Source organism: Cyanistes caeruleus, chromosome 6 (genome assembly GCF_971803275.1).
Source record: "Cyanistes caeruleus chromosome 6, bCyaCae1.hap1.1, whole genome shotgun sequence".
Classification (NCBI taxonomy): domain Eukaryota; kingdom Metazoa; phylum Chordata; class Aves; order Passeriformes; family Paridae; genus Cyanistes; species Cyanistes caeruleus.
Genome location: NC_141706.1, coordinates 27,037,371 through 27,063,676, shown reverse-complemented (window position 1 = coordinate 27,063,676; position 26,306 = coordinate 27,037,371). Strand labels below are relative to the sequence as shown.

At 35.0% G+C, this 26,306-nt stretch overlaps 1 protein-coding gene across 6 annotated transcripts in view; it reads left to right on the top strand.

Annotated features, from left to right (window-relative positions):
• The window catches only part of LRRC4C (leucine rich repeat containing 4C), a 587,704-nt gene that overhangs the window by 379,096 nt on the left and 182,302 nt on the right, over positions 1 to 26,306 (top strand). For 5 of the 6 annotated variants that reach the window (XM_086892224.1, XM_086892221.1, XM_086892222.1 and 2 more), the window contains one exon: positions 3,476 to 3,613. The exons of the other annotated variant lie outside the window; for it this stretch is intronic. The gene's annotated coding sequence lies outside the window, so the exon portion shown is untranslated. The remainder of the gene's footprint in view (positions 1 to 3,475; positions 3,614 to 26,306) is intronic. 6 annotated transcript variants of the gene reach the window in all.

Below are 26,306 nucleotides of genomic sequence, written 5' to 3'. Positions count from 1 at the left end.
TGTCTTTAAGTAATACATTTTACAAGGCTGGAAACTATATCTTCAAAAGCTGTATGATGGTTCATACATGCAAAGAATTTTTGTGTGTGATACGTGAATGTTGTTCAAGAAAGAAAACAATAATCCTTTTATAAAATATGGTTGAATTCTGAGTCAATTTACTTCACTGAATGTCCCAGAAGTCTATCTCAGTATTAGAGTATCAAAACCATTTTAATTTATTTTCCCTAGGCAATAAGAGAAATAGATGTGCACATTTTATGTCACTTTCAGACTATGCCAAAAAATTGCATGATTTATTGGCTTAGTAGGGACAATTGATTAACTTCCATTAAATCCCAAGTATAAACCCAAACAAGACTTCTGCAATGTGGTATGTTCACTTAATCTCTTTGGGAGTCAGATTCTTTTCAGCATGGAACCACCATGAAACAAGAAAATAGCCCTGAATGAGGTACTGAAAGTTTACATCCTTCAGGAAATTCTGGATAACTATATGAGCCTACATAATGCATTTCTTTTTTATAACATTATGCAATGGTATCAAGAATCCAAATAATTCAGTCTTAGTTATCGATCATCAGGAAACAGTAGTACCATGGATTTTTCTAATTTCCACATTTGTAATGTGAAATAATTTGACCTTGCAAATTTCTGTGAGGGATGAGAAAGACTGTGAAAGTAATGCTTTATTTCAATACAATATGGTGAGAGATGAGAGAATGTTTCCTTTCATAACCATGTGATCTTTGTGGTGAAAACAGAAATCACATCAGACTGAGAAATAATATTTTTTAAAAGAGAAACCGGAATGTAGTGATATGTACACTGACAAAATACCAGACAGCAAAACCTAATCAGAATTTGAAATTAAAGGGTCAAAAATTAATTTAAAGTTATGAGGCACTGGCAGGTTGCTGAAATACAGTAGAGTGCTTTAACAACAAAATACTGGGCTAGTAGTAGATGAAAGATCAGTAGGTCAGTCTTTTCTTCAGTGGCCATTGTATGGTAGGAGAGTGATCAGGAAACAGGATTCTGTGATGTTAGAGGCAGGATGAGAAATAAATAAACTGATGCTTACATTAGCACATCCTCAAAACATTACATGCCTTTTAAACCTTGGATTAGATGGTCTTCACAGATCCCTTCCAACCTCAAAGATTCTCAGTGATTCCCAAACACAAAGTGAAAATTGTTTGGTAATTAATCATAATGTGTAACCGTATTTATACTTCAAGCAGTTCCTCAGGGGCAATTTTAATACTTGTTTAACAACAGAAGGACTATTGATTAGTGCTGTTATTACTTTTATATGCAAATGTCTGCATGAGGTTCTTATCACTGTTATATGCATTCTCTAAATAGTTCTGGTTATTGTTTACACACACAAATAGAAAGTATACAATGAATTACTATTGTCATAAATTACTGTCATAAACTACTGGTGGCAGGCAAAATATTTGAGGTTAATTTAAAATTTAGTAATTTATAATTTGTAATAGCAATTTCTAAGATGATATGTACCTTCTATTTTTTGACAGAGTGGTTCTCATAGTTTTAATGGTACAATTAGGCCAAGTTCTGATCTTCGTGCAGCACAGGAGCACTTTCCACAATGAAGTTTTCAAATGATCCCGGTGATTAAGTTTCAGAAGAGCTGTGATTTTTTTAGTTTTCCCTTATATAATAGTAAATTAAGCTGTGGTATAATCTGTGACTGTGAATGTGTCTGATGGGCTTTTCTCTCCTGTGTCTATTTTTGTCCCCTGATTATTCTCATTTATTATGAAAGATGAATAATAGATCAGTGGTGTAGGTGTATGTATAAAGCATTTTTTTCCTGCTTTTTAAACACTTTTTACTTTTATATTTTATTTCCTATATATTTTATTATTATATTTTTCGTGTAAGATTAAGTATTTTTATATTTTTACATTTCATAAATATGAAACATAATATATGTTTAACATCTGTGTTCAAATAGGAATTCTTTCTGATGATAAGAAATTATTAGGCCCCTCCAGTTAAGCTTTAAATTATGATTTTGCTTTACTAGATACCAAAGCTAATCTTTCTTATATACATAGAAAGCAGTCAGCAGAGACAATTTACAGTTAATTAATAAACCCACTGGATCACAATAAGCTATATAAAGGCAAGTGATAATGTGTATTTGGGATAGAAAATCACTTTTAGGAGAAAAAAAGATAGAAGTGTTCAAACATTTATTTTATTTCCACGCTGCCTATTAACTAGATACATCCATTTTTGTAATTTAGAAGTATTAAATATGTATCTGATATGATACACGGGAGAAATTGCAAATATTACAATATCTCAAATTAAGGAATGTTACTGTATTTTTGTTCCTGAGTTTTCCTTCACACATTGCCTCTTAACACAGAAGAAATGAGTCCTCTGGCATTCATGTGATTTCATATTTTCTGTGGAAGTATTTGATGTTTGGCATGAACTTGTCAGGTATATCTGTGTTCTGATAATTAATTAGAGATCACCCTGTTTACTACCAGATGTTTTTTTAATTCAAAGGAGAAATTACATTTCCAGGTATTTGAATAACTACATTGTGTAAAATTAACACCATACATACCTGCCTTAAAATTTTGTTTGCCTTGGCAGAGTATCTACTACTATGAAGCAGTAGTTACTATAGCTACTATAAAACAGCTCCAGATTAGTAAAATACATAAGTAACCATTAATGACAACATGTCACACATATATGAAACAGCTATGGAATCAGAATGATGAAAAGCTTGTCCTCAGGGATAAAAAACCCAAAACCAACACTGTTCAGATCTGCAGCTAGTAGGGAAGATTTATGTCTGTCATGGTGATGATACCCAGCATTTAATTCATGTCTGGAAGTAGCTCTACTGTCAGAGACAGTTTGTGCACAAAGAATTCCCAAGTTCCCAGGAGCTCCCTAGCACTGTACATTTGACCTTGAATGTACAGCTCCTGCCAAGTGCAGTAAAATGCTATAAACACTGGAAAAAGCCAGCCCACAATAAAATAACTAGCTGCATTTCAATGTATGCAGTTCAGAGAAAATATAATGATTTTTCTTTGTCATTGAGTTCTAGTGTGAATTGGCAAATATTTGTCTGGTAAATGAGATAATGACTGTAGCATAGAATACCCACTTTGTGGTGACACAAGAACAAGTTCCACATTATTATTAAAATTATTGTTGATTAAGATTAGCAGAATAGAATATAACTCCTGGTTAAAACCAGATAAATTCTTTCTTCTTTTCTTTGGTTGTAGATTATATATTTTAGGTGGTCTGTCTAAGAAATTTCAACTACTTGCACTTTAGAGGTGTTTCTGTTTCATAATTTTTCACAAGACTTTTATGTTCATTCTAAAGCACATGATAATCTCATGCTCTGTCAGTATGAGACACACCACACCATGAAATGTTTCTTTTCCCCCCTCAAAATGCACAGGTTGCCAGGAAAAAAAGGAATATGCAATGGAGATTGTTAATATGGATATATCCTGACACAGCGTACCTTTTGAGAAAATAAATACACAACATTTTGACCTGAAGGACAATTAACAGTGCCATGAATTACTGAGGACAGGTAAACTGAAAATTTCCTTCCATTCTTTAATTCATTAATATTGTGTATCTATTAAGGCCTGCTATTACCTTCTTTCCAAACCTTGTTCTTGCCTGTTCATTTACAACTTTTCCTATATACACACAAGGTTTTATGAAAAAAAAGTCTATAAATGGGTGATCGGTGATCAATGTTTCCAACAAATCTCAAAATGACTTTTAAGTTTGTAACTGTAGGCTCTTCACTGACAGCAGACACAAATTATAGGGAATGAATTTATTGTGACTCTTCTGTGTCAGTCTTGGAGTCGTTTGTTTGTGCTTAATGTACAAAGCAGAGCTAAGCATTAATCATTGCCAGTCAGAGAAGTCTGCGTGCAGTGCAAGGGATTTGAGGTGCAATTAGCATGGAGCTTTTTATTAGCACATTAGTGTGTGTTGAGATGGGAGCACAGTCTTGTATTTTGTATTTGTACAGAGGAATACCATATCATGCGAAAAATTTAGGGTACAGAACACCCGTGAATCAGTCTTTTCATTTTGTTGCCTTTTTCTGTACAGTTATGATTGTGAAAAGTGAATTCTGATGGCTACCAGCACTGGAATGGGAATTGTACATTTTCATTTTTCATATAGGTAAATGAATTTTGAAATCTTTTGGAGGTTAAGAATCAGTTTTTTCTTTTTTCCTTGTATTCACAATTTTAGAGCCTTTATCTTACACACAAGTGTGCTATTGAGTGAGAATTATTTTGTGTATTGAGTTCCATAACCATCCACATGGGTTTTTTTTTTTAAAAAAAAAAAAGTTTTCAAGATAAAAAAAAAGCCAATACTAAAAAAATTAGAAATAATAATATTATAAAAATATCAGGGTTTTTTCAATTATCTTTCTTTCCCCCTAAAGAAATAAAATCTGTATAAATCGAAGATAAACACTTTTTTGTTCTAAAGTATAATTTGTTTATATTTTAGTATTTTTCAAATGTATAGAAAATAATTTTATTGAAGAGCAGGTTTCAATATGCACTGTAGTAGAATGTTACTATCTTTTCTAATGCAAATATATATTAATGGGCAGTGATGACTGTCATGTTTTGACGACTGCTGAGATGTGTTTTAAGAAAGTTTTTGCTGTGTTGATGCAGTACAGTTGGAGAACTTGTAATGATGGTGATGAGCTAAATTAGAATTCATTTTCATTGGTTGGTTTTTATGTAATTAATTTAATTCAATTTATTTATTTTATTTATTTATTTATTTAAAGGTAAATTAAAAAATAAAAGAAACTCCAAATTTTCAAAATAAATGTGAAGTATCATGGATGTAGACCTGTCTGAGCTGATATTTGGTCCTTTTTTCTCTTCCTTGTAGGAAAAAGAGTTAAAGTTAACATGGCACTTTCAAGTATTGGTTCTATTTCTGCCACTGGTCTGTGAGAATTCCTATCTCCAATCTATTTAATCTGTTTACCACCTGCAGGGTGGAATTCTTCTCATTTACTTTTATATGTCTTAGAGTTTCAGGTTTTTGTTGTTTGATGGGTATCTTTGATTGGTTGGTTGGTTTTGGTTTTTCTGTTTTGGTGGTTTGTTTTTTTTGTGTTTGTGTAGGGGGGCAGGGGTGTTTGTTTGCTTTTTGTTTCTTTTTTCATAATATTTGCTGAAGAGTCATACCGGGAACTTTTTTGGCTGCTATATAAAATTACTCAAATCATATGTCTTGGTATAGGTAGTACCCCTGTCAGTCTTACATTTACAGACATATTTTTTAAAATACATTCTGGGATTGCTTATTTGCACTGCAGAAGAGAACTGTTGTGTATGGATTAAAATTAACATTCCACAAACCTCTGCTTGAAATGCATAGGTTTTTATAATGCTTGAGGAAGCACAAATGGCATGTATGGTGCTTATATTATCTAATTACCCATGCAGTTATCTTCTGAATAAACTTAGAAATTCCCAGGCTTGTTTATTGGTTTTGCATAGTGAGGTTTAGGTAGCTGGAGGGCTACAGGGATGGTTTTGGTGGGAAGCTGCCAGAGACTCCTGCTGTGTCTGATGGAGCCGATGGCTCCGGGATGGAGCCGCCACTGACCCATCAGCGATGGTGGTAGTGCCCCTGAGATAACATTTTTAAGAAAGGGATAAAAACCCCACCTGCACAACAGGCAGCAGCAGTGACAAGCGAGAATACATGAAGGAAACAGCTCATCAGACACCAGGGTCAGTGAACAATGAGGAGGAGCAGGTGTTCTGGGCACCAGAGCAGAGCTTTCCCTGCAGCCTGTGGTGGAGCAGATCCACCTGTCCAGCTGAGCAGGGGGGTGATAGAAAGGCTTCAGGGACAGCTGGTATCCAGCCAGAGTCAACCCACCTCAGCTTGCCATGAAAATGTTGTAACTGCACAACATTTTTTTTTCTCTTTCCATCTCCACTTCAAATGGTAGATTTACAGGTTCTCCAGGATTAACAAGATGTATTATCTAATATTGGATATAAATTGCACAAGCCTATGGCATTTAAAATACTGTGCACTAAATACACATGTTATGGTATTGCCATTTTTTACATGGGTGGCTTAGCTTTAAATAATGTCTGTGTTTAAATGCATTTTATGTGATGGACACAGAAACTGGAATTTATGGCAGACTTTAATGCAAAAAAAATCAGGTATATTATATGTACTTTAGCAGCAATTCCTTTATAAGTCTTAACAGCAAAAAGTAACTTTATCTTCTTCAGCTGGTGTAACTTGAGGAATTGCAAGGTGATAAACTTGAAATTTTCCTATCTTTTGAACAGCAATGGGCTTATGTAAAACTAATCTCCTTTCTGAATGACTTGGCCCATCTACAATTTATTTACAATGGAGCAAATGTTTTTAAAAACGTCTCAGAAAGCCCTTAGGCTTGAGCTATACCTTCCATCACTTACGAGATAAATAGAAGTGCCTTAGTAATTGTGTTATTAAGGGTCAAATTCCAGAATGCATTTCAAAGTCTAGACAACTAACCTTTTTTGAGGGAAGAGAAGGCAAATGTTCCAAGTAATGGCTGTTATAAACCACCAATAGATGACATATCAATAACATTTATTTTCAAAATTTCATACTCACACTGGGTAATGAATTGGACCTGCTGAACCTTTGTCCTCTCACAGTTTGTCATCTTCATCATCAAAATTTCCTTGGAGCTTTCCCCAGGAAAAGGATGACAACCAATGCACTGTCAGAAAAGCAGATACAATGCTTGAAGGTTCTGAAGGCTTTATGTATAAAACAGCAATTGAAAATAATGGCTCAATACTTTGCAACTTTGTGACTTTGTAATCCATATTGTATAGTCCTCAAAATCCTCTGTTATAAAGTATGAAAAATACTGTCAACATTTAGGCTTTAATGTGCTCCAAAGGATCAGATTCACCATGAATGTACTATGCTTGAAGACTGATGCTTGAAAAATCTGTGAAATGGTAGCCTTGCAATCATAAATTCACATATCCTCAACTTTTTGGAAAATAGTCCTTCCTGCATAAGGTTTTCTAACTGGCTAAATTTCAAAGCAGTATCTATTTCAGTACCAGCTTCTATTCTTAGGTGAGAAATGTTAAAAACTTCAGTATTAGTGGTTACTGGTACTCTTTATCTTCTCATACTTAGAAGCAGGAAGAAACTAATTACTGTGTGACCAAAGGGGGAGGGCAAAAATAGCAAAAGTACAGAAGTCCAAATGTCAAAAGCAAAAAGCTAAAGCTAATATATTTTAAAATATCTGAAACACTTTTGTGTCACCTTATGTAGCATTCAAGAGGAATGTTACTCCAGTTGTTATTGCAGTATGTGAAGAGCTGGCTGAAAGTGCTCAGTTAGTCCTCAAGGAACTGACCTGCCATCAGCAGGTGAAGGTATTTTGGAAGATAATATAAATTCTTGCAGCCAGTAGCTGATGACACTTGCTTCTTACTGTTCATCTGCAAAAGGTGAATCTGTTTTCTACTCAGGGGCTGCCTCACTGCTTCTGCTGGCACATTTCACTGATGTGATCGTGGGATTATGTTCTCTTGAACTCTCACTTTCTTACTAACATTCAAGAACAGTAAAACTTTATCCTGGTCCACAAGACATCCTGTATTTGTGCTTAAAACTTTTCCCATGCGTTTTCTTCCTTTTTAGAGATATAATTTGCCACTGAATCCATGTCTCTCAATGTGGTTTGAAAATTTCTAGAAAACTTGGCCTATATTTGAATTATAATGAAATGTGAAAGCAGAAGAATTCTGACATGTTCCAGGGTATTTGAATTTTTAACTGCATATCATTTTCAATTAAAAATCAGCCTATAATAGCTGTATTTAAAAGATAACAAAAATGTCTCTCCCTATTTAAAAGTATGTTGGATCATAGGATGTTTTGTAAATAATAAAATTATTATTTTGGAAGAAAATAATTAGAGCAATGGAAATATTATAAGCAGCAGTATTTTTAATCCATCTTATTTTCTTAATATTGTACTTTTAATCAAAAGAGGACATTTTCATAAGTGAAAATTTGAGCACAATTCCAGTTGAAATACACAAGAATCATGTTCCTCATTTCCCACATTGTCTAAAATACTTAGCATGAATCTGAGGGTACTGTGTGTTCCCTAAGGATGGGAAGTTTGTCGCCAGCTCTATTTCAGTTTCAAGGTGTGGACTGTATTTCTTGGACTGTACTGTGCACTGCATTGCCTCTGTTGTGACAATAACTTCAGGACTCAAATGACTGTTCCTCTTCACTTTCCTCATTGCAATCCCAGGTAGTTTTCATGTGAAGCTACATCATTATGTTGCTGATCAAACATTGCATTTAGAATCTCCTACAGTCTAAATTCCCTGTGGAAGGGCATGACACTGTTAATATGGAAGACTCCTCTCAAGTTTTCATTTGCCAGGAAACAAATAATATTACTTAGGAAGATGACCAGTACTGCTAAAGCTACTGAATGTACTGATATAAGTTTAGAACTTTTACAATTCTTAATAATAGCCCATTTCTTTAATTATCAACTCCCTTGCCACAGTTTAAAAAAAAAATAAAACAAACCAAACCAATCAAAAACCATGTGATCCAACCTAGATATGATATCAGGCACCATTTTGGAACATAACATAATTATGACTTAATCATAACATAATCTTATGACTTTTGTTTCTCTTATTGATCTGGATAGAGATGTTTTACAATGTGAGATCCAAACCATTTGAATGGATAACTTCTTTCACATATACATATTTTTTATTTCTTCTTTCTTTTGTTTATCGCACAACCCTTCATATTTCCAATGCTGCAAAATTATGTGATACCAAAATTTAGGAGTGAAAATTTCCCACATCATGGGAGCGAAGATTACTGAAATAAATATAAAGAATAAGAGTCTTCATCATGGCTTATGAGACAGCATTATAGATTGTGAAGGTGAGTTAATGAGCAAAGTGGAGGATATGAGGCAAAATCAAAGCTTCATGGTTAAGTGCATTATCATAGAAACATCACACAAAATGGTATATGATTAAATGATTAGCTGCAAGGCTAGAAAGGTCTTTAAAAATATTATCTTCTACTGTCTTGATACACATATCTGGCTTCATGTGTGTGATTTTATGAAAATTAAGTGCTCTTAAATTAGTGATACCAGCAGCTCTGTATTCTATATGAGTTTTTGTGTATTTAACTTCATGTTAGAAGTCCACATTCAATTGAAAGAATAGGAATTAGTACAGAAAGAAATGGACATAATTTTCAGTGAACATTAGAAATAGGTGTAAAATTGTTTGAGTTGTATATGAGAACCCCCTCAGCAAGGCTGACATATGGCTGGTGATATCCTGTAGGGAACTGTAGAATGCAAGGTGGTAATAATAATCCTTCTTGGAAAATAAAGGTCACAAGTGATAGCAAGTGCCAAGAAAGCATCAGGGAATTTTTTTAGAGCCTACTGGGTCAGTAAAACTCAGTAGGCTCATGTATTTCTTTAACTGTAAAAAAACCAATTCAATTTGGATCAGGGAATATAAGGGCTTATGAGTGAAGTATAGAAAAAACTTCTGCCAACCCTGAACCAATGCCTGTTTCTTCTAGGAGGATATATTAGTTTTAGGAGGTTATGCATTGGAGCCATTGACCTGATTTCCAGCTCTGTTGATACCCTGAAAATCCAAAGTTAGTAGAAGCTAAGGCAGTAAGCATTTCAGGGAATCTGTTCTAATATTTTTATATATGTATACTGTTACATATATATAAAATATATGTCTGTATATTTCATATAAAAGCATATTTCAAATTAACATATATTTAAGGAAGTTCTGTGTTAATAAGTGATTGACAGAAGTACCCAGAAACTCACTTTTTTCCTTTTAGATTATTCTACTAATGCCACATAAAGAATTATGAAAAATAATACCCGTTTTCTTTCTTTCTTTTTTTTTTTAATGATATTGGTTATCACTCCAGCTGGTGAATGATGGATATTTATATGGAAAAATTAATTTTTGTCAACAAGTTAGCTCCAAGGGGAACTGACATGTACTTAACTTTTAGGACTATGTTCAGAAAGAGGGAATAGAAATTAAGTCATGTATTCATGCAACTGGATAAGTGTTAAGGCACGTAAGCAGAAGTATAGCAGAAGTTAGGATGACCATTAACTTTTTTGTATGTGGAGGAATTCAGATTTTCAATTATGTCTTTGCAATCTAACACTGACTCATTTCTCTGTTGTAACTGACTTCAGAAATATATATTAATTGATGTGTAACCCATGCAACTATGTATAGAAATATGAGAATATTTGGGATATGCTGAGATTCCCAAAAAGAAAATAGTTTGAAGACTGCATGTAATAATAATGCTGGAAAATTATTTGATTAGCCACACTAGCCTTTATTTGGAATTCGGTCACTGTGTTGTGTCTCTATCAAACATTTACTTCTTTGTGCTTGGAAAAAATTTGCCCCTACCTCACCAAATATAATAGACTGCATTTGAAAATACAACTTTTTTGTTAGTGTGAAGTTGCCTCCTGGGGTTTTTTTTTGTCCTATACAGGTTTTCCTCCCAGATCAACCTTTATGTTTTCAATGAATTTGTCACAAATGTCTTTATAGCTTCTTCAAAAGGTCTCTTTACAGCTTCTCTTTTCACGGTACATGGAATGGTTTTCTTTGATGTGCAAACTGATGGTGTACAGAGATCCATTGTTCTCTAGATTGGTAGCTTCCTGTACTTTGTCTGTCATGTAGCTGTGTTCCTGTTCCTCAGCATTTACTGTCCACTTCATCTGTATTTATAAAAAGCTAGTGTGATGCAGCTTGTATTTGCACCTGCACTACTGGAACAACTTCTCACCATGGCTGACACCAGAATTAGTATCATTGTTCATCGTTCACTGCTGATAGAGATTTTTGTGTTTCTAATTTTTATATAAACTGCATTGCTTTGGGAAATTTGATGACTTATGATAAGCTTGTGAATACCTTCATTTCAAAACTCAGTCTGTCTATATGGTTTAACTTACTTTAACTAACTCGAATTCCTGAATTCCCTAAGCTGCAGTGTAACTCACCCATCCATCAGGCTTTATGATGAATTTTTGCACTATGGGACTCATATATGAAAGTTAAGGGGTTTTTTTAAGACATATGGATAACAGCAACAAATTGAATTTAAAAATAACTAATTACTGATTTGTATTCTGTGAAATGTTTGTGCCTGGAAAAATACTGAATTCTAACTTCATAGAAATATTTTAATGTCCACTAATCTATTTGTCCTGTTTCCAGATGTAGGGTTTTAATCCACTACACTTTTTACATCTAAATAATCTGTAACAAATTACTTGAGAAATCCTCAAAAAATTCTATTTCATGCTAATACCAAAATACAGTGCTTTATTAAATTTTAGTATTATTATTAATCTGGTTACTCCTACTTCTTGACAAATGAGAGCTTGCTTAGTACGGATAGGATTCTTTGTTAGCAATAGTTGATGGCATTAGATAAATTTATGTTTCTTTAGCAATTGCATTAATAGGAGATTCTCAGATTCTTGTGGCCTTACGGATTTGGGCCATAAGAATTTTGGTTTTGTGAAAACCTTTGTAAAAATAAATAAGGAAGTTAAACTCATAATGTTTGCTGTAGTGCTTTTTCTGGATTACTGCCAGTCTGACTGGGAAAATCACTCATGAGATTATTCCAGCAATTATACAGAGCTATAGATCTAGCAAAGTGCATACATTATATAACAATACAATAAAAAACTAAAATAGCAGAGTGGAGAGAAGAGTGAAGGAAAGTCATTACACTGTGGTTTTGTGAAATGCAGCACTGTATTCACTCACAGTTGATCATATGGCATCCAGCTCCTCACTCTCTGTCATCTGTCCTTCACAACAGCTGTATGAGGTCTACAAAGATGGTGTGTGGACCTAGTTCAAGCCAGTATTCTTTAATTATTATCTTTTTAGTACTCTGAGGAATTGTCCTCTCATTGAATGAGGCTATCTTCAATCCTTTAGCCTCTGGTCATACAAGGAAATAAAGACTGACTGCGAAACTGAGTCTAATTAGTGGGAGGCTGTGTGCAGCTTTTTGATATTAAAACTCCTTTCAGAGTAACAAGCAGGTGGGATCATGGGGAAGTTATTAATGCTTTTGTTCAGCTTGTGCGTTTGCATGTTCTTTTCTGCAGATATGTAAAAGTTTAACACATGGAAATTGAGGATTGGCTTTATGGAACCTTAGCTTAATAAACAACCTGTGCTTCCTAAATGATTTTATAAAGAAAAATTCATCACACTTCCCTATGTTCCCTGCAGACATAGCCTTTTCTTTTTTTTTCCTTTTTTTGATTTGTTTTTGTTTTGTTTGGGTTTTTTCTTGGTTTTTGGGGGTTTTTTTGTAGTTGTTTTGTTTTGTTTTGTTTTCAATCACAAATGCAGGTTAGATCCCCTATCAAGTGCGAGTTTAGTCCAGTGTCACTAGATTTTTATGCAAATCATTGGCAGTGGAAAGGTTCCTATATTTAGAGTAATAGGCAGTCAGGGTGTTCTAAAGGAAAAGACAAAGCGTGAGAGGAAGATAATAAAACTGCAAGTTTTGTCATGGTGTGGACTGTGATGATGGCTTTTAGATGTCATCCTATCAAAGTGGATTCAAATGTGAGGAAGAAGGAGATGAGGGTAGTACCATCTCTGGCTGATCAGTGTGTCTCATTCGCCCAATGTCCTCAGTCCTATTCCCATCCCCATCATTTCAGAGAGAACTTAGAAGGTTTCTTCCTCCTAGCTTCTCAATGAAGATGTAAAATATTTTAGACTCTGTTCCTGTGTATAAAGAAAAATGAATCATGATTTCAGAAACCCCTAGATTCAGCACACAAGAAAACATAGTATTTCCCCTCTCTCCAATGCTGTTCTGTAGAAAGCTGGAAGGGTGATAAGCTTAGAGAAGGAAAGTTGCTTTAATACTATTAATTTATGAAACATTTGCATCACATTAAAGTTTTCATGTTGTTACTGATTTTTTTTGAAGAGTGTGAGGAGTAAAACTGTAATGCTTTTTTTCTAACTTTAGTCTCCTTTCCATTCAGATATGACTAGGAGTTTTCATACAGCCACTGTACTACTCACTTATTTTGTGGTGGATGATAGTGGTTATGTAAAATGTATGGGGTTTTTTATTCTACAAAAAGCATCAAAAAATTTCTGATCTTGGTACCACCAGTGTCAAAATCTTCCTGTGTCTGAGAGCTGCAGGATATATAATGCATACCTCAGAAAACTGGCATTAGGGGAGTAGTTGATGGGTGGAGGACCATAACAGCTTGTTGGGGGTTTTTCTCTGATAGAAAAACACCATTAAATTAGCATAGCCATACAAGAAGAAATAAAATGTTTAGGTGGTAGGTAACTACTAATATTTTTTGAAAACTTTTTGGAAAATAGCACAGCTTTCCTGAAGTTAATAGAACAGGGCAGGTTTAAGCCATCTGAAAATTTATTACTTATATTTTAGAACCTAAAATTATTTGTCATTAAGGGTGTTGGCTTGACCATGGTTTCATTGTATGGTTGAGATTGGCATCAAATTTCCGAAGGCACTTTCCCTCCAGTAAATGCATAGCAAGTCTGTTTTGATCTTGCTGTGCCCATTTAATCATTATTTTTTGCTGCTGTTGCTAAGAATGGTGCCCATTTTAGTTTGACTGGTGATTTTTCTGAACATCAGTCTGATATGCACTGTGCTGAGATCCACCAAACTTATTTCAAAATACAAGTGAGAACATCCCACCCTTTACTCCTCCACACACTGCTCTTAATATAGGGATTGTATTCACATCAAAGCTGTCAGAATGTTTCTGTGATCTCATTAGCTATACTTATTTCTACCTACAGAATAAATGAATCATCAACTGAAACAGCACTAAAGACCAACTGCTAAAACTCACATGGCTATAACTATATCCATCCTGAGAAGAGATATATTATCAAGGCTGGAGATTAAAGTTGTTAAAATCACTAGTTCTGCAGTCCCAGAAAGGGGTTAAGTCATTTTTTGAGATGAATTTGGGTCTAACGTCTTTAACATAGAAATAAAATTTTAAAATCCATTAACAAGTAGTTTTGTAATTTCACATGGAATAGAAGTAAAACCCTATCTGTTTATATAACACTGAAGGAATTGAACCAAAATTATGTTTTAATGTTTGTGGAATTTTTGCTCTGTTTTTATTTATGTAGTTAAAATACAGAGTTGTTTCATTTTACAACTGTGTGGTAAATTAGATAGGTGGTACCAAACAGAAATTATCTCAGTTAATTCAACCAATTTAAATCCTTATGTATATAAACATTCACTGCAGGGGAGTAAAATCCTGTTAAGTGAGAAAATGAAGAGAAATTGGACATGGAAGCTAGGTCTTAAATAAATGAGGTAGATATATTCATGGTGGATCATCATGCAGGTATGAGATCTGCATAGTGAAAAATGAAAACTATTCTGATGTGCAGCTGCTGGTTACTAATACTGTTTGAAGATCATTTTAGCAGCTCAAGTGGGAAGTGTGGTGACTGGAAACTAAAATCTGTAACAAGCAGCAGCCATTTCCAGAGGGGCTGGGCAGCATGAATGTGTCAGCAAGTTGAGGCAGGTACCTCTGAAATTTGAGGACTCTCCCTCTTCATTGATGAGTGAGATGAATCTAACAGAAAAGATAAAGAATTCAGACTTTATTTTTTGGTCATGGAATTCTTCTAATTCTGCATCTTCTTTTTAGATAAGGGGAAAAGAGTTTACAGACTTGACAAACTGAGATTTTTTTCCTTTGGACAAGTAATGTAAAGTAGAGGAAAACAGAAAACACTGCATCTTCTCTTTCTCCTTCATTGAAACATAGATATGCAGTTGGAAAGCATTCTTTTTGCAGAGGAGCTCCATGTGTCACTGCCACACACAGCTCCTCTGGGCCCCTGCAGAACCAATCTAGTGGAATAAGTGAATGTCTGACCAATCAAAACAAATCTCACACCAGTGCACAAGCACACTCGTATTCTGAATTGCAGGAGAAACAGCTTTTCCTGGCATAGCTCTTCAGGAGTTTGTGTCTGCATCTGTCTCATCTCAATAAAATACATTAGAACTAGGATTAAGAATTCCTACCTACACAACTGACATTTCATCTTTCCAGAATTAAATGATCAAATGCTTCTTTTTTTTTTTTTAGTTATAAAGTTAATGCAAATGGAGAAATGAGTTTTGCAAGAGGCCATGTGTACAGTATAGTGTCCCTAGTGATACTGTGGGGAATTTCCCAAACTCTCAGTCTGAGATCCAAGTACATTGCATCAAAATTGCATGTCCTTAATAGTCTCTTGCAATCATTCAATCGTGTCAGCTCATTATCAGACGCTGGAGAACCTCTGGCAGATATTGAGCAGACAATCTTAATTGTTTCCACATCATTCTGTATCATTCTGAGGCAAATTTTCATAGGCCAAAAGGTAAAGCTACTTAGTAGTGATTGGGTGTGTAACTCCAAAAGGAAAAATTGCTGTGTATATGCAAACTGTGTGAGACATTTCTCTCACGTAAATTGGCTGAACATTATGAAGATTTTCATGAACAGTGACCTTTGAAAATCTGGTATTTCAGTATCATGAAGTCAAGTAATAAATTTTGTGATACAGTATAGCTGATTTAGCTGATTCTGTTTACTGCCACTCTGCATATGTGTGTCTAGATCAAGGAACTGAGAATTTCAGTGCAAAGGCTTTGAATGTCCTGCAGTCAGCTTGTGTCCAGTCAGGGAGTAAGAAGGAGTTGGCAGTGGCAGCTTGCCAAAGGCAAATGAAGAAGGCAGCAGCATGAGCTCCAGGAGAGGAAGGAGTCTGTGGGAGGGAGCAGTCCTGTGATAGTCTAATATGTCTATTTTAATCTATTGTTTAATTAATCTCATTTATCTATCTTATCTCTATTTTTTACTTATTTCTGTTTTACTGTAAGCAGAAAGGCTGTAGTGTCCAGAAACACAGCATGAGAAACAACCTCAGCCAGTATAAATCAGCATACTTTATTCGAAGGCAGAGAACCTGGCCATTAATATCATGTATAGTTACTGGATTTTGATTTCCAGGAGAGTTGACTGAGCACACACATCTCAGGGTAAAGTAAATGGAAGAGACAGGCTCAGTATCTCTGAAAATCAGGCCCGTGATTTCTAATAGGTCATAGGCATTTATAAAAGGAGGATTAAATGCTGCTGTATTTTAAAGCCTGTGAACCCACCACCTTAGCCATAGTAACAGAGCTGTGTGTGGTAAACAGATATAATTTAGCTTATGGAAAATCATGGTTTTGTTTTTTGTGTTGTTTTTTTTTTGTGGTTTTGGTTTTGTTTTGGGTTTTTTTCCCCCTTTTCTCATTCTAGTTTAATTATGAAAACATATTTGCTTCTAGATGTATTTTCTGTGTTATGATCGACCATGTTGTTTACAGATCCCAATATTTTAATTAATGGATTTCATAAAGAAAGAGTGCATTAGGGGAGACAGGACAGGCTGGTTAACGTCTATGAAATATTTGAGGAAACTGAGTACAAGCTTTGCTATGGGGATCTGCTAAATCTTTAAATACAAATTATTTTCTGGTAGGGAGAAGGCAAAGGCTAGAAAACTCTTTTGGAATTTACCCCCATTCTAATTCAGGCAAGTGTCATTAAGAGTATCAGGTCCAATTGAATTGTGCCTGTGCTATGATCAGTCCATCCTCGAGGCACATACTGCCCGTGAAGGTGAAAGAACAAGAATTATTTTCTCCAAGGAATTTTCACACACATTGGGATTCCTGATTATTCCCTCTGCAGATAATGATTAAAAACAAAGTGCTATGCTAAACCAGATTTTAAGTTGTGTTACTGTGTACATTTGTATGGATAGTAGAAAGAAAGCATGGGCCGTAAGTCAAAAACCTGAAGTAATGTAAACTTCTGTTACACTTGACATTTGAGCTTTTCCAGTGAGTTCTTTGTGTAAAAGTCCATTCCTGGGCATTACTGTCACTTCTGCTTTCTCTATGGAACATTAACTCTGTTTTCATTGCTCACATCTAGCAATGATCAGATGAAGCGTGGCATATCCAAGCTGATAACCTATGATTTGCTTTCTTTATGTACAGACATATACACATATTTCAGTACTGCTTTCTTTTGTTCAAATGCTGGTTGTTCCATGTAGAAGGAAAAACAAAAAAAAAAAGAAACCAACCCAAACAGCAAAAATCTTTCCATTTTTAATGTTTTTTCTTCCTTTGCGATGAAATATTTAAAGATGTGCTTGTGAAATGATACAACTGACCCATCAGGCTGGATCTTTACAGGTCATAAGGTAGCTCAAGCATCACACCCACTATCTTCTATCTTGAGTCATCTCTCAGGACTGAATTTCATTAGGATGAAAAGAATTACAGGAGGGATGTACCTCTGCTCTGTATGTAGCTCTGTTTTGGAGAGTTGCTGGTGAAAGCCTTGCCTTGGGAGCTAAGACTGATAAGTCACTCCCCTGATCTTCCATTTCTGGAGGTATAAGAGCAGTCTGAGCTACCCACTGAGCCTCCAGCCAAGAGAGGGCTCCTATGTGCTGCAGTCCACTGCAAACTGTGCAGGTGAACTGTATTGCCAAACAGCTCGTGTGGCAGCTTGAGAGGAACGTGCATAACTCAGCTGTGTGCTGTGGGCAGAGGGGCTGTGCTGATGGGGCAGCTGGAGACTAGAGCAACAGTGAAGTTAGTGATCTGGTGTGAAGTGAAACCATTTATTTACAGAAGATTTAGTTTCATGTGGTTTTCTGTTGATTTGTTATTACACCAACTTACCTGTTAATAACTCTTATTAATTTTAGGATGATGTGAATTAGGGTGCTGGGATAGAAAGCTTGGTCCTCCTCTATGCATTTTAAGTGTTATCTAAAGTATTTAATATTTTCTATTCATAGGGCTACCATGCATCTTGTAACATAGATGATAACATAACTATAATATGCAGGAATGAGACAGTCTAGCAGAGGATATGAGGAATGTGATGCGGGGCAGAGGGATAGAAAGAAAATTATGGAGATTGTAAAATGAGAGTGATTACAACCAAATAATTGTACTACAACTTTTGAAGTGCTAGTTTTCCTTTACCCTCGAAGGCTCTTCTAGTCTCCATAAGAAGAGAGGGCAAAGCTGAAACAGGTCATACAGAGGAAAGTAAGAGTTAAACCAGTGGCCTCAAGACTTAATATTCCATTGGTCATTTTGTTGAAAAACAGTGGATTAAGGGAAGGTGGAATAATCTTGCATTATGCTGTAATTATTCTCTTGAGCATTGGGTGTTAGGTAACTTTGAAAAGAAAAACTGCAGATTTGCAGCAGAGTTAAACATCTCCTACAGCTGAAGCCACTAACCTGAAGTCACTAACTCACTAGGAATATCTTATGGCCATATGTGACAGTCATTAATTTTCAGAATTGCTCAACTCTTCGTGCAGATCTGTGGCATTTTCAGATTTAGAGGCAGCCAAGTGTGTGAACTTCACTAATTTCCATATAGTGTGTGGAAAATTATCCAGAATGTTTTACATTAAAATTCAAGGTTCATACAGCACACCTTCCGTATAGCACTGCTGCAGATTAAATTCACTTACACATTAGGAAAGGTGCCAATGCAATCATAATAGAAGGCTGAAGTACTGAAATGATGGAGTAGCTCTTTTGCTGCCTTCCTTGGCACATGTTCAGCACCCCACTTTGATTCAAACATCATACCCTATTTGGTAAGACTCTCCAGAGTAATAATAAATTATCTATTATGAACCTGATTTATTAGGAGAGGATGTGAAGCACACAGGAAATCTGGTACAAAATAACCATAGGTTTTTCAGATCATGCATATAACAGTTCTGGAAATTTAGTTTTCATGCCTGTGTACTTCTGAATAAAGAACTTAGAGTGGCTCCTCAGTAAATGTCATGGGAATATAGTCCTGCTTTGGATGTGTGCCACAGATAGAAAAGCAGGCAGTCTCCCAATCTCATCGGCTGGACTAAGCCCATTGAATGTTTTTGCTCACAAAGCGATGTCATCTGTGTCAAAATCATATAGCATGTCATTTTTCTGTGCACTCAGACTGATTGATTAGTTCTCAGTCATTCGAAATGTATTTCTGTTAAATAGTCTGTAGAGCTGATTGCTTTTGAAAGGATTTTTTTCACAGAAAAAAGGTCATTAATCCCAATAACACTTTAGAAAGGAACTGCTGCTTTTGGCATTTTATTTTTGTTTCAGCACTTTTCATATACTGTTTGCATGAATTTCTATTGGAAATGTTATGAAAATGTTTATTGATTTTTCTAGCTTGAGGCTGATCTGATATTTGGTGAATGATACAGAACATTTCGATGACTTCCTAATAATTCCCCAGATACTTAAATGAACAAAAAAGACATTGATTACAAACAGAGTAAGGTGAAAATAATATTTTATACTGCTTAAAAATACTTTATGCATTTTTTTCATTGTTTAAATTTCTAATGCATTTTAATGCTAGAAAGCATTCTTCCTCTCCAGTAATTTCAATTTCAAAATATCATTTGGAGGCACTTTTAAAAAGTTTTATAAGAAGGTGTTAAACAGATACAGTGTTTCACCTTCAGATTGTAAGGTCTGTATATGTTGATGTGCTGGCCATTTCAAAACATATATAAGTATAGGTAAATACATATATATGGATGTGCAAATTTTTCTAGTAAGGAAGAATACTGATTTTTTAGTAAAGCAGATAAATAATGGTAATAAACATAAAGCTTGCATTTTTTTTTGATTCAGAAGTGGAGGTAAAAGTATGACTACATATTTTTTTAATATGATAAATTATTTCTTAGACAAGTGACTCAAAAGTGTAAGAGCTGTAATTAGGTGCAGATTGATGGTATCATTCATCAGTGAAAACCAGGGAGAGATCTTGTTCTGAATAATTGCACTAGATTGAAATCCAATAATAAAGTCTGGCATGAGGACACCTCTACTAGGAATTTAGGTATAATCTTGGGATTTAGCAGTTGGAGGTGGTGGGAGAAGGAAGGAATCTGAACATATTGGTCAGAGGATGATTATCTGCTGACACTGTTAAGTAGCAGGGAAATGACAAAGCAGGTTCTAAAAGGCATTCATGGGAAATTATTTGCAGCCTTAGAGGAATAGCGGTACCATATTTTTTAATAGGCAATATGTGGTGTGACAGATACTTATATTAAGAAGAAATAATGTGATTTAGAGTATGTTCAGAGTAGGGAGAGCAATAGGGCAGTTTAGAGAACATGAGACAACATGGTCTGTGTAGTGCAGTCCAGCTGAAGTTGAGAGACGGTTTTCTCTAAACATATTGGAGAGGGAGAATAGCTATGTTAAAAGATAATATTAAAACTGCATAAATTATTATTAACCAATCATGAACTGAAGAACATCTGCAATAAGTCATGAAGTGAGGTTCTAAAATGATTTTTAAGGAAAGTAGAATAAGAGAAACAAAATGGTTTTAAGGTAAAGTTTGAAATAAAGGTTATGTAAATACATCCAAAAATTCCTGCCATAAGTAGGAACATATTGATATCTGATGTTCTGTTTTATCTGAAGAATTTTGAAAGTAGTCTTGCAGCCTCTGATTTGCACTTTTATTTATTTTAATTTTAAACTTCAAAGCTTTCCTGGTCATTTATTGAGGTCAAGAAGTTTTCTTTTTTTCTCCTTTCTCTTCTGCAGTTGCAGAATCCAGTTTTTAAATTGCTAGAACTAAAACTCAATGGAAGATAATATGGTAGCAAATTACACTGGAGTTAAAGTCTCCTGTTTCATTGTGTATACTTAGGTTTTGTAGTTGTAAATTTAGGTTTAAGTTATTCTCTATATTTAGGAATAGAATGAAATTTAATCTTATCTGTTCAAGTTAATATGGCTATCAGGTTACTATGTTAGTATAGCTGTCTTTTTTTGTTCTGTTCTTTTTTAAATTTTTTATGGTATTTTGAGGATTTTTTTTTCCTCCTCATTCCCAGGGATGTATAGTTCCATTTTCTAGGGTGATCTGGAAGCTTCATGAAAGGAATTCCTTGCTATCATTTATCATAGGATATGATATTACATTTGTCTTTGATGTCTTCTGTTCTTTTTCTGTGGCTCATTATAGTAGTGGAACTCAATCTCTTGCTGTGTTACACATGGATGGCCAAACAACCTTTGCAAAGAATTACAGAAATCACTGAGAAATAATTCTGATAAAAATGCCTTTTTTTTCAAGTGTAGGATTGATTTTTTTAGTATATGTGGACTTACAAGCTGCTGGAGGAATTTTCTATAGTATTAATTCTTCACTGGGAAAAAAGTAATTGGATGAAGACAAAATAAGTTCTCTCCCTTTTGTCTGTACAAAGTAAAATGGCAGTTGTATGAGCCCATGTAAAGGGCCAGCTTGAAAGAAAGAACTCTGATATGTGAGAAATTTTCTTTCAAGAACCACAAAGAAAGATGTAAAACTGTAAAGCTCAGAGAAGCTATTTCACTTTCAGAACATCTGTGTCTCTTCATGGGTGTTCTCAGGACCAACTCATGCCAGTAGACAAAGCATATAACAATTGTGCTTGGAATCATAGAATAATATCCTGAGTTGGAAGTGACCTACAAGGATCATCATGTCTAACTCCTGGCCCTACAAGGGACAACATCAAGAACTGCATCATGTGCCTGAGTGTGTTGCTCAAATCTTTCTAAGTTCTGATAGATTTGATGCTACCATGACTTCCCTGGGGAGCCTGTTCCAGTGCCCAACCACCCTCTGGGTGAAAAACCTTTCCCTGATATCCAACTTAAACCTCCCATGACTCAGCTGTGTGCTGTTCCCCTACCAGAACCAGTCACCAGATAGAGATGAGTGTCTCCCTCCTTTTCCTCTCACAAAGAAACCGTAGACTGTCATGAGGTCTTCTGTCAGACTCCTCCAGGCTGAACAGACCAAGTGACCCCAGCCATTCCCCATATGACTTCCCCTCTAGGCCCTCACCATCTACATGGACCTCTTTTGGACACTACACCTTGTGGAGCCCTTATTTATGATTTACATATACAAGGAGTAACAGAAGCTGTATGTGCAAAGACTTGTGCTTCGATAATTGCATAGTCTAGATATCTTTGGTTTTCAATATTGTGTGTATCAGAACTGAATTTCCCTTCTCCCTGGGAATTCTTTCTGCTTAAAAGGAATGTGAGTACTTAGGGTTTTGTAATCTTATAGGCAGCTGTTATTTTGACTTCAAACTGTCCCCAAGAAGCTCTCATAGGGGGTAATGTAAGGAGTGAAAATGGTCTGGAGTAAAAGCTGTGTATGAGATCTTTTCTCTGTACCACAACTGGAAGATGTGCTGGAGTTTTGATAGAATTTCTGTATCCTGAAGGGGTCATGAACCTGACATTTAAGTAGAGTGCTCACGCAAATGAGTAGTCTTGAAATTAAAAATGGGAATCTTGTAATCAGGAGGGGATGGGGAGATGAATAAAGGACTTGAATGTTAACTGAATGTTCCAACCAAAATGAAATCTTTGGGCTACTTAGGCAGAGAAAGCAATTTGTCAAGCTCAGTAGATGTAGAGAGAGTGGAAGGCTTTGGGCATGGACAATGATCATTTTGGCTGCAATGCTTTTGGATTTTACCATTAATTTATAATTTCATTGTTCTCTTAAAAGGCAGAGAATATTTATCTCCATCCCGTTTAATGCAAAAATTGAGATTACTCTAGGTTGGTAAAGGGTGTCAGGAGCAGTGGATGCTTAGGTACTGAAGTGTAAATGGATAATATCAGTGCATGGGGCAGGGCAGGATTGGGGACAGTGTGGTAGCATCTGTTTTATAGCAGGTTTTTTTGCCTTGTGTGTGCTTTTCCTTGCTTTTCATTACTTCAGGGACATAAGGCTGCAGAAAATGTGGTCTAGTCAGGATAAGGATTTGGTTTGTGGCAGTCATACTGTGTCTTGTGAAATCTCATATATTGAAAATCTTGGACTATTTATTGGTTTTCCGTAGTGTCACAGTCATGGGGGTGAATGCAAGTCTCCCACATGTTAAAAGTATCTAATAATTAGAACTGTAGAATAGAATAAGCAGAGTACTCCAAGTGACACCTAAACTTCAGAGAAGAGTAGGTTAATAAAAAAACCCTTTATAATCACACAACAAATTGAATACATTGATAGTTTCTAAATTTTCTCATTTTTATGATTGACATTAATTATGTAGAACTAGTCTAGAATCTTGTATACGTAAAATAGTTTTTTAGTTTTAGTGTGAACTCTACATTGGATCATCTTCAAAATTTAGAATCAATCAAATGATATATTCCATCCGTAGTTTCTATCTTCAAATTATAATGAGAGAACATTTTGAAATATAGCAAAGATATCTCTGTATGAAAATAGTGTTTGATTGACTCACTATAATCTCTAACTTCAAATATCAGATTATTTTAATTTTCCAGGGATGCAAAATTTTTATATTGATGGCAACAGTCCTGTCCTATGTATTTAACACATACCACTTGTGTGAATGAATAGAAATGTAAAAATCATATATGCAAGTATGAGTGTAGGAACCTGTCCTCCCATTCTGATCTACTGTGGTCTTAAGTTACTAACAGGCATGACTTCCCAGGTGTTTGTATTTTTGTGGTATCATCTATTAAATGGGATAAGGTGTTACAGTAGCTGGACAAATAAATGCTTATTTCAGTTATTTATTACGGATGAATATTTTTATTCAAGGTTTTGAAATGAAAATTTTCTGGGTTGAACTTAGAACGCAAAGACATTAACTTCTGTCAAATTTTCTTTGGAAAATTCATGGTGTTTTTATTCTTTAGAGGTATTTTGGATGGGGTACAACACAGAAGACATGTAAAAACAAGTGTTGGGAAAAAAAGGAGATAAAATTCTATTTAATACATTAGATAAACAAGTGGCCACTAGGAGAATGAAAGTTAATTATGAATAAGAATCTGTATGGGAATTAAATCAGGTGTTCATAATAATTTTGGATTTTAATATAACCCTGTGTTTATTTTTATCATCAAACTTAATTTTTGTGTGTGTGTGTGAAAAGAGGTTTTAAAAACCTTTCAATTTAATAATTTTACATAAATAAGAGCTTTCTCCAGACCAACCCTCTCAATCAGGTTCAGCAAGATGAGAGGGCTGATTTTAGAATAGATGAGTGACTAAAATTTGCTATTATGCAAATTGATTTGGCATAGACAAAGATATTTTCCCAATGTTTCTTTGCCTTGCTGTCATTCAAATGAACAACCATGAAATTTTGTGTCCTTCTAGATAGTTTTGTGTTAGTTATTATACTTCCTGTGTCATAATTAGTATTAATGATGATAACTTTTGAAAGTTAAAAATGTTAATTTAACTCACTAGGTCTCCTACTTCATTAGTGTCTTCAACAGTGTCATTTAGGAGTAAATGCTTCATCAAGCAGTGGTGATTCAATCATAAAAGACTGTAAGAGCAGAAGCTAGAATTAGAACTCTCATGATCCAAAGCCTTTCCATTTTTCTCATGTCATTCTCTAAATAGGACCAGTTACTTCAAACAAACAAAATAATCCTTTATATTTACATACAAACTTTTGCTTCTTGAGGGTACCTAAAGGCTGTTGTGTACAACATTTATTATTTTACCTTTAAATATGCACTCAGCTCTGGACGGGAACAAAGTGGGATGCTTACAGGCTCAAATTTTCTGCTCTTTTCAGGATGACTGCTCTTTCTTGGAGGAGAAAGCAAATGGTGCAACCTGTTTTAGAAATCATATGCAAGTAATGCCAACACTGGAGTCTGCAGACTCAGCATATATTGGGGAATTTTATAGAAAATAATCTTTTGTTTTCTCATGACAGCTTTCAGCTCAGGACCTTCTCGTATTTTCTATATGTTAATAAGCTTGTGTTCAAAACCCTGTTAGCAGTGCATGCTCTTTTTTTTTTTTTTACTTGTGTTTGTTTAACAGATGCACCTGAGAGATATCAAACTACTAAACTATCCACGGCTATAGTGTAATTCTGCACACTCAAATTCTGACTCGAGTTCACTTCTATAAGTTCACATGTGTGATTTTCCAGCACTTGTGATAAATATTGAAACATGATCCAGTGGTTCTCATTTCAAGCTATTTTATCATCTGATGAGCCCAAATTCTCCAGTGTCTGGCGGGAAAATCATACAGGGAGAAATCTGAATGAAGGCTTAAAATAGGCACCCACATTCAATTGTTATGAAGGGTATAACAGTACTGTTAAACAAGATTTTCTAAGTTTATTATCAAGAAATACAGAGGACAAAGCAGCTCTACTCTGTGTGGTTTGGATAAATCTTTTTTATTCCTCCTCCCTCTTCTTCCCTCATGCTAGCAGTGCAGATTAAAACAGCTTAGAGCTGACTAGACTGTTCTTTTCTGAACTGTTCCAGCTTAATTTAAAATCCTAATTTTACTGGGCAGCTTGTGATTTATGCTAACAGGTGCTGCAGCTTCTAGGGGATCCATTTGACTGCAGTGTCTTCTGAGGCAAATCAAAACCATATTTTTCCTTGTATTTGTAACATTTGAGACAGATAAATGCCTGACAATCTTCCTGATATTAGGTGAGCTGCATTTGTGCTTCACTGACTACATTACAATTTTGAATTTATTCCTACCTCTAATGCTTTTGCTTTTCCACCTCCACTCTTCTCTCTAGTTCTTCTGCCCACTATGTAAAATCTCTATCTTTTCTTTATTATCAGAAACAGTTCACATAAAAACCTGACTGTTAGTACTTCTGGGGTTATTGGTATTTGATTCCATTTTAACACTAACCAGCTACACTAGGGAGGGTATATAGCTTAGCTGTTATCTTCTGAGGGTCTTAAAATTGGATATAGTCTAAATAAGTCTTGGCAGGTACAATAAGTACAGCAGCTTTCAACAGTCTGAAATTGTCTTGTTGTGTTGGGTTTTTCTCCGTATAAAGCAAAAGTACTAATGTTTTTTGTCTGCATCATCCTTTTTCTATATTGAGGTATAGACTTGGGAATCAATCTATGAACTGTCTGTG